At 45.7% G+C, this 18,051-nt stretch overlaps 1 protein-coding gene across 1 annotated transcript in view; it reads left to right on the plus strand.

Moving 5' to 3' along the window:
* The first annotated feature begins 2,847 nt into the window (after positions 1 to 2,847).
* HIVEP2 (HIVEP zinc finger 2) overlaps positions 2,848 to 18,051 on the plus strand; it is a 401,117-nt gene continuing 385,913 nt past the window's right edge. The window contains exon 1 of the mRNA XM_030198499.1: positions 2,848 to 3,618. The gene's annotated coding sequence lies outside the window, so the exon portion shown is untranslated. The remainder of the gene's footprint in view (positions 3,619 to 18,051) is intronic.

Here is an 18,051-nt window from a genome sequence, read left to right on the forward strand (position 1 = left end):
GGAGTGTTTAGATTTGCACCAACTGGTAATGCATAAACCCTGATTCAGCCTGTATTCTAGGCAAAACATCATGGCCATGTCGGGCTTTGCGAGTGTAACCTGGGAGCATTAATAAAGACTGCAGCAAGGTCTGTTCTTTGTCTTTTTGTTCCATGGTGGATATGGTGGACCAATTGCCATCTTGCTTTCTTACCTATCCAAAACTTTGGCACTCTTGCTGTGGCTGGCGGGTGTCCCTAAACCACACCAGCTGAAGACTTCTTCCTCCTTGGGCAACCAACCCTCTTCTAAACAGCAGCTGGCAGCACTTGCCTCGGCCAACACTGACACCAGCCCCTCTGCACAAGCTGAGTTTTTGTGCATGCGCAAGCACTATGCACGCACAGCCTGCTGGCAGCAACATCAGCTTGAGGGAAGAGCTGCCGGCTGCCAATTGGAAGAACGCTGGCTGCCAGAGGAGGAGGAAATCTTCAGTTGCGGAGTTTGGGGATCCCTGCCAGCTTAGGTATTTAATATTTTGGGTTTGCAGGCATGTGGGGGAAGGGGTGGAGAGTAGAGAGTGGAGGAGGGGGAATGAATTCCATGCCCACCCACCTTGGGCTCAGGCCCACCCAAAATCTCCTGTCCGGCTACACCCCTGCTGTGATCTTTCCTCTCCAGTGCTCCCTGGCAATCATCAGGGCTCTGGCTCTGTCTGCTGTCATGAGGACTATAACTTTGGTCCCCTGCTTACAGGACCAAACTCCTGCATGCAAGACTAAGGAGAAGGGGACATTGTGGGGCCCTGGCTCAGTCACTATGCAAGCTGCCTTAGCACCATCAGAACTGCAGCTCTGAGGTTAAGTAAGGGGGTGAGTTACAGTTTTGGGTTAGAGAGACTGAAGCTAGCATAACCATTAGGCAGACAAGGTAGGTTGCTTAGGGACAGAGAATGACACAGGGAGAAAGTTTGTCCCCGTCCCCACAGGTTCTGTCTTTGCCCCCACCCCGTCCCCGTGGGCTCTATTCTCACCTGCAGAAGCCTCGAACACTTATGATTTTATATTTAAATCTTTTTTATTAAAGTATAAAAAGAAACAATATGCAGTGCAACTGTTGGTTATAAATCACAAACAGAAAACAATAATAAAAACAAGCACCTTGTCTTCTTAGAAGATGTGCTGGTAGCAGGAATGAACTGGATCCCCCATGCAAATATTGCTAGTTGAGGCCAGCATGCTTGCTTCTTTTTCAAAAAAAAAAATCAAAATATCGTTATCTGCATCACTCACACATAAATAACAGTCCAGTTCATTAACAGGCTTCAAAGTAGAAAATGACACAGGAAAAACGTTTGTCCCTGTCCCCACAGACTCTGTCCCCATGTCATTCTCTTCTTAGAGCACTGTTTCCCAAGTCCAGTCCTGGAGTACCCCTCGCCAGTCAGGTTTTCAGGATATCCACAATGAATATGCATAAACTTGATTTGCATACATTGCCTCCATTATATGCAAATCTCTTTCATGCATATTCATTGTGGATATCCTGAAATCCTGACTTACAAGCAGTGGCATAGCAAGGGCGGGGTGGTAGGGGCGGTCTATCCCCGGGTGCAAGCTGCTGGAGGGTGCAGAGAGCAGCTGCGCGCCTGTCGGCTCCACTGGTTCCCTGCTCCCTCTGCCCCGGAACAGGTTACTTCCTGTTCCGGGGCAGAGGGAGCAGGGAGCCAGTGGAGCCGACAGGCGCGCGGCTGCTCTCTGCACCCTCCAGCAGCCAAGAATGCACCCGTGGGGGGGGGGGGGGCTTGATGCACCGGGGGGGGGGGGTGTCATGCTGCACCCTGGGGGGATGGACGCCGCTGCACCTGGGGGGGGGGGGGTGCGCAGCGGCGATACACCCCGGGTGGCAGCCGACCTAGGATTGCCACTGCTGACAAGGGGTACTCCAGGACTGGACTTGGGAAACACTGGCCTAGGTTGCAGCTTCTAGTGGGTGGCAAACAGCAGTTGTATTCAAAGAAAAACAATAGATCCTGACCAAAAAAAAACAAAAAACTACCAAAGAATCATCAGGAACAGTTATGAAATGCCCATTCATTTACTCTTATATCCGTGCAAAAACATGTATTACATTTTAGCTCATGTTTTTCTAGGCGATTTCAATACCAGCCCTCAAAGGAACTTTACCCTATTATAAAATACTAAACCCCCAAATTCTTCAGAAATGCTTGCAAATTTTGTGAATTAGCAAAAAAAAGCAGCTGACACCTCTTGACAGAGCATAAGCGTTCCCCAAATCATGAAAGGCAATATAAATTTCCAGACTTTAAGTTCACTTTTAGAGAAAACGCTTCAGCCACAGCACACGATGTTTAAACCAGGGGGAGGGGGGGGGGGGGGGAGCAAAACAAACCACGAAGAAAAGCTGTAATTTTTCTGTTTTTCATGTAACCTGACCCTAAGCCGGTAAGCGAACGTAAACACGTACAAAAAAAAGAAAAACAGAGACAGAAGAGGAGGAGGAGCATTGCAGGGCAGGCGAAAGATTAAAGACAGGAAGGAAGGAAGGAGGATCCCACATCCTTCAAGGAAATTCTCAAGCTGGGAGAGACGCATGAGTCTTGCATGACAGGCTCGGGCCGGCTCTCCTGGGAGTTCCCTGGGGCTGCTCCGCGTGCTTGGGAGAGAGTGACTGACTGGCGGGGGAAAGGGGAGGGGCTCGTGCGAGATCTCCCGTGCCTAGGCGTGGCGCTGCGGGCCGGCCCTGCCCCCTTCCCGGGACGCGCTGGGGGATCCGATGACGTCACGGGCCGGGCTCGCTCTCTCTGCGCGCCGTGCAACTCATGTTCTGGGAAGTGGTTGCCAGGAATAACCCCGTCTGTCTGCAGCAGAGCAGAGACTCCCGTCGCTCGCTAGAGACCTGCAACCCGGCCTTCTCTTTCCCCTCCTCCTCATCTTTATACTTCTATTTGCACCTTTTTCCGCTTTCTCCCATCGCGCTAGACGCGCTTGATTTATTTTATTTTTGCATTTGTGGATACGATACACAGCCTTAGCTGGGGCCCGGAATACAAGGAGAAGCAACCAAGCACAACGAGAAAAAAAAAAAAGGAAAGGAAAAAAGCAGAAGCTGCAACGCTATCACTCTATGACAGGCTGACAGCAGCAGAAGGAAGAACACAAAACACAGCGAGAGCTATGCTCGCTCAGTGATATACTGCGTATTTATATAGATCTAGATATTCTTTGCTGTTCGGGACTTTGCAGGTGAGCAGCGGTCGCTGGGAGTCCCTGCTTACTGCAGGGGCCCTTTCTCTCCGACCCAGGGGTACATCGATCATGTAGGGCCGGGCAGAGCTTCGCTTCCAGCTTCCCTGCCTCCTCTGGCCGCAGACGCCTCGGTGCTCTCACTCCCTTCCCCTGACTGTGCCTGTGGCAGAGGAAAAAGTGCCAAGTGCCTGCCAACTTGTTTTCTCTGGACGTGTCGGAGGGAGCGCAACGTCATTGGCGACAAAATTATCGCGTTTATTTTTTTTATTTTGTTATTATTTATTATACATTTGTATATTGCAAGTGGTTAACGCCGAACGGACAGATCAGATCTGGGAGATTGGCAGTGGAGGATCCTACACACAGACCGGTGAGTCACCTGCCAGTGGAGCAGCCGCCTCCATTTCTACCCCTGAGACCTAATTGCCGTGATTATTGCCGTCATCACTGTTGCGATCAGAGGTGTGTGTGTGTTTTTTAATGATTAGCAGCGCTGGATTCAAAGCTGAAAGGAACCCAGCAAGAAAGAAAAGGCATGTAGCTGGAGGTAGCCGTCTTTGTTTATGCTGTATTGGGAAATGCGGGGAATACCCAGCATGGAAGTATATGCAGATTAGGGTCAGGCTTGCGTAACATTCGAAAGAATTTGCATGGGAGCTAATGACTGGCGGGGAAAAGGGGGTGGGGAGCTCCGGCTGTCACTGACTTAGGGGTCTATGGGGGAAGTTTGCTGTGCCAGGGCTTCGGGAGGGCATTTGAAGCGGACGTTAATATATTCACGTGCATGCTAATGTTGGTATTTCCACCCTCACCTCCTCCTACCCCGTAATATCTGAAATTTCTGAGGGGATTAGGGGACTGAGCGTTCCAGGCCGCCCACTCTGCAGTGTTTGCATATCCGGCTCTGCGCCGCGCGCCTGCCAGTCTGGCTGCTGCTGTCTCTTTTTCTTCCTCGCCCGTCTCTATTTTCTCTTCATGTGCGTCTCTCTCCCCCCCTCCCCCCTCCTTGGCTCCGTCGCCGCGTTTGTGTGTTGGCTGGAGTGGGTGGAACGTTGGCCCGTTCCGGGAATGTTCCATGACGCGCAAGAGCCACAGGAAGGGGGTTAACAAGGGGCTCTGCCTGTAGTCAGAGCAGATGTGCTCTCCCTCGCTCTTCCTCCTTGGTTGTCAAGTCACTGCCCTGTAGGAACGGGAGAGCGGGCCGCTTTTCCGCCTGCCAGTACCTTCTCTAATTGACTAGATGTAACACTGGAAATAATGAAACCTGTGTCATGGCCTTTTAGCCAAAAAATGCGGGTGGTGGGAAATGTCCCTTGTTGATAGTTCGTGGGGGGTACGGGGTAGCTTTGCTGGTGACCAGAGCAGTGTGTTCCCAGGAACTACTCTTTCAGGGCTGCCCAGTCTACAAATATTTACACTAGCAACCGATAAAGGGAACCACATCCCGTCTCGAGTATGTTTTAACATATTGAGCAGACTGTTTTAACTCTCCTTCAAGTAAGACAGACAGACACACAGGACATACAGTTACTTGATAGGCCTACATGTTATACACAGATTTGTTTTTGTTATTCTTACTACTGCCCAGAGGAAGATTTGATTTGTTTCTGTGAATTTCCTCCCTTTTTTGAGATGGAGTTTGTGCCTCTGTGCTCCCTGAACTTTATTTCAACCTTTATAGGCATTGTTGCACAAGCCAAAACAACACACGGAAGGAACACTGCATTTAAACTCTCTGGTTGGACAGGCAAACAGAAACATGAAAGATTACTAATAAGACAGTGAAATAATAGTGTTTAAATAGTATCTGTGAAAAAATACACACAGGCACCACCATGCTTGGAATATTGAAGTCTCTTTCTGGTGGGTTCTATGGTTGCCTTACAAATTTTGACAGGATACAAATTGTCTAAAAACCAGTACTTCTCAATCCATTCCTGAAGGCACACCCAGCCAATCTGGTTTTCAAGATATCCAGAGTGAATATGCACGAGATAGAATTGTATACCAAGGAGACAGTGCATGCATATTCACTCTGGATATCTTGAAACACAGTTTCCTGGGTGTGACCCGAGGGACTGGGTTGTGAAGCACTGGTCTAAGCTACCGGAAACATAGAGAAAAGGATGGCAGGTAAAGCCTGAATTGAATTATCTTTTGAAATCCATGTGTACTGTAAGTTACAGTTCAGGTGCAGTAGGTAACTTTCCTGCTGTAGTGGAATTTCAGTCTAAGGCAGGGGTTCTCACCCAGTCCTCAGGACACATCTAACCAGTGAGGTTTTCAGGCTAACCGGTATGAATATGCATGAGATAAATTTGCAAGCACTACTGTTGTTTGTAAATCTGTCTCGTGCATATTTATTAGGAGTATCCTGAAAACCTGACTGGCTAGGTGTGCCCTGGAGAATGGGTTGAGAACCATTGATCGAAGACGGCGGGGGGGGGGGGGGAAGAGGGGGTTCTCAACCCAGTCCTTGGGATACACCATGCCAGTCTGGTTTTCAAGATACCTGCAATGAATATGCATGAGATAAATTTGCATATGCTGCCTCCATTGTATGCAGATCTATCTCTAAGGGCCATATTTACTCCGCTAGCATGCTATTAGTAAGTGAGTCCCATTGCATAAATGGGGGGGGGGGGGGGGTTGTGGTAAATGCATATGTTAACAGGCCTTTTGCTTAATGTGGAGGGTGAATTGACTTGCCAAAGGTCACAAGGAGCATCAGTGCATAACTGCTTTAATCACTAGGTCGCTCCTCTCATCTAATCTGCCTATTCTGAATTCAGTACCACAAAACCTGCCTGATCTCAGGCATTTTCCACATATCCTTCTCTGTGCTTGTTCCATGTTCTTGAATTATTATTATTATTATTGGCCTGGTAGTTCATTTTTCTTTATTCTTCCTGTTTAGTTGGAACCAGTGCTGGGATACCGGTGCCATAATCCTTCATTTACAACCAGCTGGAAATTCTCCTCCCCTTCCTTTTTAGTAGATCCTACTGCCCTAGTTCCTAGGGATGCCTAGTTCAAATCCCATTGCTGCTCCTTGTGATTTGGGGAATGTCACTTAACCATTGCCACAGGGGGTCAGTCAATGCAGTAAGCTTAGCACATGGCTTCCTAATATAAAAAAAAATAGCTTTCCAATGAGTAACCAGATATTTTTTTTTACACTGGGTCTATTTGCATACTGTATGCTAACAAGCAAAGTGCACTGCACACGTCACTTGTGGTCCTGCACTAGTGTCAACTGGAGCTCTTGTGCAAGGCTTCCAGTTAACACTAGTTCAAACCTGACTTCCCAATTTTCCCCCACTCTGGACACTCCTGATCCCAAAATGTTCTTTTTGGTCCATGTGCCCCCCCCCCCCCACCAGATCCTCACCTCTGACCCCCATAAACCATCTCTGGCAGTGCCAGACCCTGGTGGATCAGAAGCAGGGGCAAGTGGGCATTGTTTCTGCCCCAGATTAAAGGTGTATGAGGATGGGGGTCCAGGTGGAATACCCATTTGAACCACCAGGGTTATTTGTGGGATTGGAGGGTCAGAGGGGCCCACTTGGTTCACCAGGGTCAAGGGGGAGGGAGGTCTGGTGGACCAGCTTGGACCATCTGGACTATTTTGGGGATCAAGAGGTCTGGAGGTGCCACTAGGACCAGCAGGGCTGTTTTGGGGGTTGGGGAGAGGCTTTAGGAGGGGTTCTCGGGCCACCAGGGACATTTTTGGGCATCGGGCTTACTTGGGTTACAGTGGATGTTTTGGGGGTAGAAAGATGGGTGCGGAAGAATTCAAGCAAAAATGCAGTGCAGGAGCAAAGAAGATTCAAGCTACAAAACCAGTTAAAAAAAACCCCAAAAAACAAACCCTGTTCAAGATTTGAGGAAGGTTTCTTTTTTTGTTTGCATCAGTAGCAATTTAATATGTAGTGATTAGCATGCATTTTGAATGTCCACTGAACTAGGGGTTTACAGCTGATTTCCCCATGCTAATCTTTTCCTGAATGGGCAGTAAGATTAGTGCTAGAAAATCAAGTGTAAACTGATGTGCTATTGGGTAGTGCAGCTTATTGCACCTGCCCCTTAGATTGTAAGCCTTCTGGGGACAGGAAACTATTTACTTGCTGGCAGCTAAATCCAGATCCAGAATTGCTTTAGTTTGATCATTGCAGTGACAGTCCTGAGAGCTGAAAGCATGTATCAGAATTCCTTATGGTCCTCTGTATCCTGGGCTTTAAATCTGTCATCCAGGTAACAAGGGATCACCTTCAATGATAACTGGGACTCCTTCGTGCCCAAGGGGCTGTGAATGCTTTACCGCAGCCTGCCCATGATATGGAAGAACTGATCCAGAAAGCAAACCAGCGCTGCCACTGAGCTAGACTGCTGTCTTGAATTCTGTTACTCGTATGACCTCTACCACCTCCATTGGGAATCTACTCCATATATCCACTACCCTTTCTCTGAAGAAATATTTTGCTGTTTAGTCTTCCTCTTTTCCACCCTCATAGCTTGGCTTCTTGTTCTAGGACTTTGCACTGGAAAATGCCTACTTCTTGTGCATTGTTTATACATATAAGCCTAAGGCAAGGATTTCTAAACCTGTCCTGAGGGAGCCCCAGCCAGACAGGTTTTCAGGATATCCACAAAGAGTATGCATGAAATAGATTTGCATACCAAGGAGGCAGTGTTTGCACATTGATCTCGTGAATATTTTTTGTGGATATTCTGAAAACCTGACTGACTGGGGTTCCCTGAGGACAGGTTTGGGAATCACTAAGGTATGGAAGAGAAGGGTGCATTAAACTTCCTTTGCTACATTATTGAATCCTCACACTATTGTGTCTCTCCTATATCGTGTTTGGCATATTTGATAGTAGATGGTGGTTGTAATGTTCCTAAGACTGAATCTATTTTGATTTTTAAGGTTACAGAAAATGCCGTAGCTCTTTATTAAGAAAATTTTGTTAGTAATGTGCTGCCTGGAAAATCCTAAACCAGTTTCAGTATTAGGTTTTTGGTCCGTTGTTTTACTTAATGTTTCGTGCTATGCACATACAGAGATAGAGAAGGAATCTTTGATATCACATGAATTCATTGAGAAGTGAAAACTGTGTAATCATGCAACACGTAGAGCATTTTCCAAAAGGGAGCACATAGTTTCAAGTTTATTTAAGATTTTCTATCCCAGCCAACAGAGCAAGCCATCTGAGCGGTGTATAATCCAGTGGCTTATCTAGGTGGGGCCACGGGGGCCTGGGCCCCACCTAAATTCACTCTGGGCCCCTGGTTGGCTGGCAGGGGATCCCCAACTCCGCCAGCTGAAGACTTTGTCCAGTGCTGGTCTGCGGCATTGCTGCCACATTGCCTGCCCTGCTCTCTCTTCCCCTCACGTCGGGCACCCTCCTTTTAGTAAAATTGAGCATTCTTAGTTTCACTAAAAGAAGCATGCCAACGTGAGGGGAAGAGAGAGCAGGGCAGGCAATTTGGCGGTGCCAGTAACCAGCGCTGGATGAAGTCTTCAGCTGGTGGGGGTTGGGGACCCGTGTCAGCCAAGGTATTTGTGGCGGTGGTGCTTCAGCTGGGGTGGGGGGGGGGGGGGTTGGGGAACCCCTGCCAGCCAAGATGTACAGTGGCTGAGGGGGTGGCAGCGGGATGGAACCAAAGTGTGCCCCCCCACCTTGGGCTCTGACCCCCTCCCACCTTGAGGTCTGGCTACGCCCCTGTCATCTAAAAAGAAAGGAGAGAAAAGAAAAGAAGACCAACATACATTACTAATATGAAACATAAGGAATCAGGGTGGAAGTACAATATAAATAGAGAAAAGAGGGGAAGGGGAAAAAAACAATGGATGAGAAAACTGTTAACCAGGCAAAGTAATCTTAACTGGAACAAAATTAAGTATAAGCATCTTGAAAAAAGTCTTAATTCTGTTTTAAAGAGAGAGAGCAAGGTGATTTGTCTTCATAGAGGGGCCCTTTTACTAAGGCACGGTAAGCCTAATGTGGGCCTACCGCTCACTAAAAGGGCACTACTGTGGGAAACACTGAGGTGTCCTACGCTAATCCCACACTGAAAAATATTTTTTATTTTCCAGCACGGGAGGCATGTCCATGGGTGAAGAGTAGGCCTGCATGTGCTAATCGGGTAGCGTGGGCACATTACCACGTGCTACCTGATTATTGCAGGAGCCCTTACGGCCTCCTGAATAGGTGGTGGTATGCGGGTACATTACCGCAGGAGTCCTTACTGCCTCCCTGATGGCCACACGCTAATGGGGAAATTAGTATGTAGGCATTACAAGAAAATATGGCAAGGTGGCCATTTTACTGCCTCGCTAGAAGTGCCCGCAGAATGCAGATGCCAGGTTTTCCAAAAGCAGGAACTAGAATTGTGAGCCCTTGGGCCACTGCCGAGGAGCAGCAGTGGCAGGCAAAACCACCCCACACAGAGATAAGACAGAACTCAGACAGGAACAGCTAGACTTCACCTGCACTTAGCCACCCTTCCCCAGGAGTTGAGCCCCTGGGTGCAGGTGGCCGGCAGGACTTGCCGGACAGGGCCGGAACTGGACACCAGCAGGATACACACAGGGACTAGAACACACAGGGAGGCTAGGCAGAATACTAGACTAGGAGTCTCAGACAGACAAGGGACAGAACTGAAAGCTGCAAGCAGCCACTGAAACAGGGAACAACCACAGATAGACAAGAGACTGATTTGAAAGCTTCAAGCAGCCTCTGAAACAGGGAACAAACACTGATAGACAGAAGACAGACTGAAAGCTGCAAGCAGCCACTGAAACAGGGAACAAACACTGATAGACCAACAAGGAACAAGACTGGGAAACAAGCAATACAGAACACAAAACTACACAAAGACTAAACTAGAATCAGGCAAAAGTACAGACTATAAACTGGACTAGGCAGAAGTGCACCAGCACCCCAGCATACCAGGGCCTTAGGCGATGCAAAGCAGAGAGTTTCCAAATGGCTAATAAGCCCAGCAGCAGCTGAGATTGAGCTGCAGCAATCACCAGGCAGCTACGGGTGCTGTGCAGGCTCAAACAAGCCAAGCAAGTCTGGCAGGCCGGAAGATCCGGAGTGGACTGGGCTGAAGTCTGGAAAGGGAAACAGCACACAGACAATCCAATGCAGCTAGCACACAGAGACAGAACTAACTCAGGAAGAACAGACAGGAGCCATCTCAGAAGCTGTCCGCTGGAAATAAGGTGAGTCTGAGAGGGGTCACGGCCACAGACGTGACAGCAGACAACCCATGCGCTGACACCAGCACTGGCCACCTTTCGACGCGGCTTGGTAAAAGGATGGGCTGTAACTGTCATATTGTGCTATTTGTAAACTGAAAACAGGCTTAGATTATTTTGCACAATTATGGGATGATGGTATAGGAATGCATTTGTAATGCAGCTAGGAGTGTGAAAGGGTGCTTTCACTTTATATGGATTTATCTCATGCCTTTTTGGAAGCAACTTAAGGTGAGTTACATCTAGTGCACCCGAATGTAAGGGACCCTTTTACTAAACTGGGTTAGGGTGCTAATCTGGCACCACAGGAAAATAGCACGTATTTTTGGTTGGATAGAAACATAGAATCGTGACAGCAGTTAAGGCCAAGTTGCCCATCCAGTCTGCCCTTCCTCAATAACCACTAACTCTGCCTTTTCCTAAGGGATCTCAAATACCTGTTCCACACTTTCTTAAATTTCAACACAGTCCTCATTTTCATTACCTCCACTGGGAGACCATTCCACGTATCCACCACCCTTTCTGTGAAAGAGTATTTTCTTAGATTCTTCCCAAGCCTATTTCCTCTTAGCTTCATCCTATGCCCTCTCATTCCAGAGTTTTCCTTCATTTAGAAAAGGCTCACCTCCTGTACATTAATGCCACTGAGGTATTTAAACGTCTCTATCATATTCCCTCTCTCCTGCCTCTCTTCCAGCGTATACATGTTGAGGTCCATAAGCCTGTCCCGATATGTTTTATGAGAGAGACCGTTTACCAGTTTGGTTGCCACCTGCTGGATCGACCCCATCCTGTTTATATGTTTCGATAGGTGCGGTCTCCAGAATTGCAATCAGTACTCCAAATGGGGCCTCACCAGAGACTTATACAAGGGCACCATCACCTCTTTTTTTCCTGATGGTCACAGGGGGATAAATAAATACATTAACATAAATATAAAGAGATCATCTATAAGTATGATTGCATAAATTATGAATGCAAATATAAATGAAATATCAACATGAACAAGATTGAATGTACAACTACCGTATTTTTCGGACTATAAGACGCACCTAGGTTTTAGAGGAGGGAAATAGGCAAAACATCTCAAATCAAAGATGTGACTCTCATATCAAATAAGTAGGAAGTATCAAATCAAGGCAAGAGACATCATATGAACTTTAACTTACAACCTTTTAGAAAGACTAGAGATATAGCTCAGCAAAAAGAAATCTATGGGGATATGATCCTATGGTCAGGCACCTGTGTTAGTGCTTTTCATAAATTAATATTGCTGTTAACATATCAATTTGGATAACTTAAAAGACCAACTTTTTATAATACAGTACAAAATTGAAGATAAAATACAACAACAGACCAGCAAACTATGGATTGTGAATTTACGTCTTTTGACACGTTAGCCCCCACATTCTATATGTGAAGGAGTAGCCTAGTGGTTAGAGCACCAGTCTTGATATGCAGAGGTTGTGGGTTCAAATCCAGCTGCTTTGCCTTGTGATCGTGGGCAAGTCACTTAACCCTACTTTGCCTCAGGTACAAAATTAGGACTGCTTTTACTAAGCTCGCTATACAGGAAGCACTGCCGGGCTACTGTAGCAACCTGACAGCACTTCCCAGCCCTAGCGTGTCATAATTTCCGGTGCTACAAACATTTATTTATTTTTGTAGTTCCGGAGTGTACCCATCGGCAATCAGGCAGTGCCGCGCTCTGCCTGGTTACCGCCAGGTTAGCACAGGAGCCCTTACTACCACCTGAATGGGTGGTGGTAAGGGCTCCCCTCCCCCCCCCCCCCCCCCCCAAAATGGCCACGCGGCAAGTGCTTGACTTGCTGCACGGCTATTTCCTGTAGGAAAGCGAGACTTCCCTTTTGCCAGTTGCGGTAAAAGGGGACCTCGGCGTGCGTGAAAAACACGCTCCGACGCCAGTGCAGGCCCCCTTTTGATGCAGCTTTGTAAAAGGGGCCCTTAGATTGTGAGTCTTCTAGGGACAGAGAAATACCCACTGTACCTGAATGTCACTCACCTTGAGCTGCTACTGAAAAAGATGTGAGCAAAAGCTAAAATTAATAATAAATCCATGTTCATGTGAGGCCTATATTTCCTTCCAAAATTTTATTTGCGCTAATACAGTTCATTATATACAACAAAATAACTCTAAGGGAACAAATTGACTGCTATTTAGTGTAAAATATAACAAAATATTTAAACACACATGAATACAAGTGTATTGCTTCTTCAGCTTATTGAGAGTGGAGTAGTCTCATATATAACACACGATAAAGATTATTTGATTTTTCACCCAATGACTGGGTGTATTATCTGTGTGTATTGTCTAATCATTGACTTAACCTCCACCACCCTTTGCTAGTCTTATTTATGAAAATATATTTCTGTTTATCAATATACTATCATCTAATTTTATGCAGCACTTAGCTTGAACAAGTTGGTGCTCTTAAAACCCCGACAGGTCCCCGTTTCGTGGCTACTTTTTCAAGGGGGAGTCACCAGTTCAAGTAACTGTCTCAAGTGCAACTGCAGAGTAATGCTGCAGTTGCACTTGAGACAGTTACTTGAACTGGTGACTCCCCCTTGAAAAAGTAGCCACGAAACGGGGACTTGTCGGGGTTTTAAGAGCACCAACTTGTTCAAGCTAAGTGCTGCATAAAATTAGATGATAGTATATTGATAAACAGAAATATATTTTCATAAATAAGACTAGCAAAGGGTGGTGGAGGTTAAGTCAATGATTAGACAATACACACAGATAATACACCCAGTCATTGGGTGAAAAATCAAATAATCTTTATCGTGTGTTATATATGAGACTACTCCACTCTCAATAAGCTGAAGAAGCAATACACTTGTATTCATGTGTGTTTAAATATTTTGTTATATTTTGATGCTCGACAGAGCACAGGCACAATTGTTTATTTAGTGTAAAATACAGAGAAAATGCAGTATTGGTGTGCCAGTGTATCTTTAAATTCATAAACCCTTACTTTTTCAATAGCTGTTCATTTGGTTTAGTTCTTCACATATTTTAATCTTACTCAGAACTTGATGAACTTTTTAAAACTTTACATTTCAGGACTTTTTTTTTAAGTTGTCATAAGGTGTGTTTACTAACCTGTGGTGGGCAGTAACATGCAGCGTGAGATGTGGCCCCTTCCGAATATTCCTAGCTATGCCACAGCATTTCCCTCCCTTCTCCCTCCTGCTGCATCTCTCAGTTCCTGGCCCAGCCCTGCAAAGCTCTCGCAATTCCTTCCCTCCCGGTACCGTAAAATCACTTCCAGTCTTGGCCCGGCAGCAGCACCCACCGGGGCAGCGGGGCTTTCTCTTTGAACCGTCCTACCCCTTCTAATGCTACTTCCTGTTTTCTGAAGGGTGGGACAGTTCAGAGAAAGGGCCCCAGTGCAGGCTGCAGGCAGACTATGAGTGCCACTGCAGCTGCCTGGGCAAAGACTGGAGGTGATTTTAAGGCGCAATGGGAGGGAGGAAATTGTGAGAGCTTTGTGGGGCCGGGAAGGGAGAGATATATACCCCCCCCCCCACACACACACACACACTGTCAGTCTCTCCCTTCTCCCTTCTCCCTCCCGCTGCAACATATGCACCTTGAATGGCTATTCCACTGGTAACATGATAGTGTGTGTTATTGTTGCCAATCATGAGAGCTGCGGTAAATAACATGTATTAGCATACGCCTCAGGTTAGTATAGTAAATAGTCCCTATAGCTGTTTCCTGTGTTTAGATCATTCAGGATGTGAAAGTAAAAAAAGTGCACTCGAAACTGCCAACATGTCAGTTAAACAATCTGCAAGGTTCCAGAATTTAAATATGCAAAACCACTGGAGCACATTGATCATGTAACTCAAGACAGAAATATCACTGATTTTCTCATGCTGAAGAGAGTCTGCTTATTTTGTCTAAATAACAGGGAAAAAAAAAAAAGGTAACGTTTTGAGAAAAAAACTCCGTTCAACGGCGAGAGTGCCATGCAGATTGATTCACAGTCAACTTGTACATAACCGTGAGCTGAATGCTATGTGCTGTACAAGTGTGAATTTTGAAGACTTTTGATTAACTTGATTGGCTTGTTGAATGATTTGCTTGCAAACATTCATGCTATAATGCAAACAAAACAGGCAGGGACCATATGTATGCAGAGAGACGGGTGAAAGATGATACTTGCTATATATATTTACTGGAGTATATAGCAATGCGTTGAAGTTGCTTGGTGCCATCTCACTGGTATAGTGGTTTTAATTTCTGTTCTGTGGTAGCCTTCTAAGTTTCAGAGCCAGATGCACTAAAGTCGTCGGTAATTCCCGTTCCCTACCGATTCCATAGCGAATCGGTAGGGAACGGGAATGCATCAACGATAGGGAATGCAAATGAGCTACTCGTTGTAGCTCAGTTGCATTCACTATTTTCCTCGGTTGCCAGTCGGAGAATCAGGACGTCCCTTTCGATTATGCACCTCTTCCTGGTCTCTTCAGCCAATCAAAGCGGGTTTAGCTGGCTGTTGTCAGCGAAACGCGCTCTGATTGGCTGAAGAGACCAGGAAGAGGTGCATAATCAAAAGGGACGTCCTGATTCTCCGGCAACCAGGAAAATAGAAAAATTTTGCTGTGGAGGGGTAAGTGGCGCGAAGACAAAATAGAAGGGGGAAAAAACGGCAGAGCGAAAAACGGCAAAAAAAAAAAAGACGTCTCTCACAAGCGCAGGGAGAGTACTTCCATAAAGGACGCCCCTCACATGCGCTCCCTGCTTTTTTTTTTTTCTTTTTACCTTTTTTGGGGGGCCCTTTTCCTTTCTGATTCCCTCACAGGAGCCCTAACGAGAGGTGCAGACTTCCCGTTAGGGTTCCTACGGTAAGGGAATCGGAAAAACGGTAGTGCATCTCATTATAATGGGCTACAACGGTAGTGCAGCTCATTATAATAGCTTTTGAATAATTTGCATTCCGTTTTCGTTGCCTGCTACCGTGGCAGGGAAAATGCCCTTAGTGCATGCCCCCGGTAAACTACTAGCGTTTTAAACTGGCTGGAACCAGTTTAAAACGCAAGTTGTGGGCTCGTTAGGTTTAGTGCATCTGGCCCTCAGTGTGTTATTTTGTTCTCAGTATTTTTAAGCTGAGTCATCTGCTTTCATTCTACTTTTTTTTTTTTTTTTGTGAACATTTTTACCATTTTGAAAAATAGCAGTATGTATTGTTTTATCACCTTCCCAAAGGGCGAGTTCCTGTTTGCTTGTTGTGTGCTATATATTTGTTCTCCGGCTCATTATAATGAGGAGAGTTGAGGAGAGTAGTCACCTCAATTGACTTAGCACTCAAAGCACTTGTTTTCTGTTAGGGCTGGAATTGATACCAGTAGCAGATCCAGATGTGCCCTCGAGTCTGAGGTGACTCTTGGTGACCACACAATGAGGGACCCCCCTTGTGATTTTCTTGGCATGATTCAGGAGTGGCTTGTTGTTTTCTTCTCTCAAGGCATAGAGGGTTAAATGACCTCCCTCTGACCACAAGGAGCTGCTGTGGCATTTGAATGCCTTCTGGTTCCCAGCCCCCCCTCCCCCCCCCCCGCTCTAAATTAGGCTCCTCCTCCCACTCCAGCAGTAGCCAAGGGTCTTCTGATGGAGTCTGTTTATTCCATGCAGACTCCGGATTATTAAGAATAACACTATATCTATTCCTGCAGTTTCAACAATCCAGGATGTTTTTCAGGATCTAGCCCAAAGCTTGCAAGACAATTATTTTAACTAGACTGCATAAAAGTGAAACTTCCATACGAAAATGAGAAGCATTGTTAGTTATGAGGCTGACAAGCATTACTTGGGTGTTTCTCTTTTCTTCTTTAGTTGCTGATGAGAAAAGTTGCAAACATTTGTTTTGAATTCCTCTAGTTTTGGAAAGCCAGTTTGGGAGATCGATGCTTATTTTCTGGCAGAGCTGTTCACTAAATAATGTTCATCTTTCAGATGTAAAAGCGGTTTTCATTTCTGCCGATGCTGATCTGACTGGGAGGTTGATAAGATCATAGGTATGTGGCTAAGAAAGTTTTTGTTAAACAAGTTGAGCCACCTGTCATTTCAAATCACCTTACAGAGCAAACAGAGCTTCCCTGAGGTAATGATAGGGTATCAGTGGGCTATGATGGGGGAGGGGATAGATTGGGTTGACCTAGCTGAACTTGGGAAACCTAAGAGGCTGTTGTAATCTTGGTTTATGTCCCTTTGCATGAATGGAGATGTAGTTCTGATGCTGTAAGATGAGTTGAGAAAGCAGACGGTGCAGACATGTTCCCTAGAATATGAATATGGGGCATGATATATTTTTGGAAAGGAGTGGAAGAAGGGGTGAAGTTAAGTCACGTTTTAGCTTTCAGTTCAGTAACACAGAGGCTTAAAGTTTGTACTGAATGCCTGTGGTCTATAGCTTGTATGGGTATGCAGACCCCACCACCTTATAACTTTAGAATGGCTAGACCTGGCAGCACTCAATTTTGGGTGGTTAGGTTTTTTGGGGGTGGGGCAAATATTTCTACTTCTGAAAGTTGGGGAGTGATATGCAGAAGCATTGCAGATTTAGGGGGGGGGGGGTTGAATGCTACACTTTGAATTTGTTCCACACTAATGTCTTACAAAGAGAATTTATGTCAGGTTTGGATCGCCCACATTCTTCTTGGCTTCTGGATTATGAACAGAGCCAAAATCCCTAAAAAAAAAAAACCAACTGTAGGAAGAGCGTATATTCAAGGAAGAGGAAAAAATATTTTGTCTTATCTGCCAAAAAAGTTATTTGAAGTGTGCAGGAGTTGTCATAGATGTTCCATTAGTCTTCTCCATTCCTCCACAGACATTCCAACAAACACTGATTGGCCCAAATTTCTATGCACATTTTATTTGCCTCTGGCAGCCTTTAAACTGGAATATATTTACTCACATACCAGGGTGGTGTAGACTGGGATAAAGTACTGCTACAGCTGCTCAGTTCCTATTCCTGTCTCCTGTGTTTTTTTTTTTAATCATTTTGCATGTTTATAATGCTTGTGGTGGTGTAGTATGTGTGGGGGGGAGGAAGATGTGTGTGTATGGTCGGGGGGGGGGGGGGGGGGGAGAGTAGTTGGATCAAATCATTTTTATTCCATCTTTACATCCCACAAAACTCTTTTTCCTGCTTTTAAGCATGAAATAACTTTTCTTGCTAAAAAAAAAAAAATGCTTTTAAAGACCCAGTGTGATAAGAATATAAGAAGACTGATTTTTGCATGGGATGCCTAAGTAGTAAAAGGCTCCTGTGTCACAAACCGGTTATAGTATGCTAGTGCAACGATGGTTGACTAGTACTCCAATACGGTTAAATAAATATTTTGTGAAGGAAATGCTGTCAGATTATTTTAATTCACTCATATAGCAACCACAATGGGACACATCAAAGGTGAATACATATTCTGATCTGTTTCCATTGGGCTATTTCCAAAAACACCACATCAAATAATGCAAAATAATACACAGTGTTCAAATGT

This window comes from Microcaecilia unicolor, chromosome 3 (assembly GCF_901765095.1).
Source record: "Microcaecilia unicolor chromosome 3, aMicUni1.1, whole genome shotgun sequence".
Classification (NCBI taxonomy): domain Eukaryota; kingdom Metazoa; phylum Chordata; class Amphibia; order Gymnophiona; family Siphonopidae; genus Microcaecilia; species Microcaecilia unicolor.